Genomic DNA, 2,201 nt, shown 5'->3' on the forward strand with positions numbered 1-2,201 from the left:
ATAGGATTAATAGGATTATATATATATAATCATATTACTAAATATTAGGTTTTAGAAAAAAAATTTTTAGAATATATATATAGAAAATAAAAAAAATAATGAGGGACCTAAGGCTACACATATATACAGTAGCTATAGTATAAAAAAAAAGAGGGATCTAAGGCTACGCTTATAAAAAGTAGCTATGGTATACAATGTGGCTACGCTTTACAAGTGATGCAGTAGCGTTGAAAAGCGTAGCCTATTCTGGAAAAATGAAAGCTGAAAAGCGTAGCCTTTGGTCCTGGACAGCATCACTTGAAAAGCGTAGCCTATTCCCAAACGCCAAAAGCGTAACCCATGGTGCAGAAAAGCGTAGCCTTTGAGAATAGGCAACGGCCGAATAGGAATCACCCCAAAAGCGTAGCCATAGCCCAAAAAGCGTAGCCGTAACCTAAGGCATCATTTTTTTTCTCTTTTGGCTACACTTTTCAAGTGTACCTGAATGGGTGTTTTTCTTGTAGTGAAAATTAATGAAAAGAAATGAAGTGATGCAAAATTTTCTCCAAACTTTCTTCAAATTTTCTATTCTCTTTTGTAACTTTTCTATTTTAAAAGAGACTTCAAAGTTGTAATCTAGACCATTTTATTTCATATATTAGTCTAGATTGCATATATATAATTTTGAGAATATTTCATCTCCATTAGAAAACGGTCTAGAACTATGTCCCAAAAATAATATAGATTGTTTAACGGAAGTTGTTAAGTTTTCAAACTTCTCAATATTTTTGTAAAAAGTTATGAGTCTTTGAATTTACGCTTTTTTATAAAGTGATCAAATAGTAATCTCTAATCTTGAGAAGGCTAAGAAAAGAATATTTAACATTTTTAGAATGGTGGAGGCATTTGATTTTAGTATTGCATGAGAAAGTCAGTAGTAGATCTAAAATTCTTATGTTTGTGGCAATCCAATTTGAGTCAAGGCTTATTTTGAGAAGACTTGAAAAAGGAACATTTAAAGTTCTTAAGTTTATGAGACATCATCTGAGTCACTTTGTAAGCCTAAGAAGGTTTGAGAAAAAAAATATCTAGCTTTCTTAGGTTTGTGGCATATCCAATCCATGTCTTATCTAAGAGGGTTTAATTAAAGAAATATCTAAGGTTTTTAACTTGGGTTACGATCCAATTTGAATCAAAGCTTAGCTTGAGAAGGCTTGAGAAAAAAAATATTTTGTACATTTATTCTAAAATTGAAACTCTTAAATTTGCTAGAGGATTGGACATATTCATTTTAGACTGAACTAGTATATATCATTTGTGTATATTTTTTAAACCCTTATCTCTTTACATTTAAAGTTCTTTATTTATATTGCATTTGAATGTTTGCTTCTCACTTATCTAGCTTTATCTAAGATACCTCAAAATGTTTTCAAAACTACTTGAGGTTTGACAAGATCTCATCAGAAAGTGTTTAACTAAAACTAAGTATCTCAAAATATGTGTTAAAGATATTCAAAACAAAGCTTTGCAAACAAATACACTAACACATTTTGCTGCATACAAGTTTAAAGACTTGAACAAATTTAAGTTCTTTGTTTTAGATTTGAATAGGTATAAAACCACGATTTAAACCCCCAGTCGCTACCAGAAAATAGTAGATTACTAATACATTTACGACAAATTTTGTCCTATTCAGCAACGAATTTTTTTCGTTGGTAAAATTCTCGTCGATAATTATTTGCTGATATACAGATTTTTGCTTTTCATTAATAATTTGTCAATGTATTTTCTTCAATTTTTGATATATTTTATTTCGATAACCACCTCACTGATTTGGTCAAATTCGTCTAGTTTTTCGATGAAGTTTCAGCCAATAATGGGGATGAATATTTCCAAAAGATTTTTCTGCAATAAAGAGCTTCAAATTTTTTGATAGACTTTCCATCAATAGTATGTTTCAGAAAGGTATTAAAAGATATATATCTCATTAAATCAGTCAATATTATAGCAAAAAAACACACACTTACCATTTCAAATCAGATTTAGAGTTACAAATTTTCTTGACTAAATTGCATAAATTTTGTGTAATTAGTGATTTTATGAATGTTTCCCTCATTGAATTCAATGCTTAAACATATGTTTTTTAATATTTTAAATCACTAATTTTATCTTACTTTTTGTTCCATTCGAGAAGGAGGCATGGTCAAATATGAGGATATCTA

Source organism: Arachis ipaensis, chromosome B05 (genome assembly GCF_000816755.2).
Source record: "Arachis ipaensis cultivar K30076 chromosome B05, Araip1.1, whole genome shotgun sequence".
NCBI classification, from domain to species: domain Eukaryota; kingdom Viridiplantae; phylum Streptophyta; class Magnoliopsida; order Fabales; family Fabaceae; genus Arachis; species Arachis ipaensis.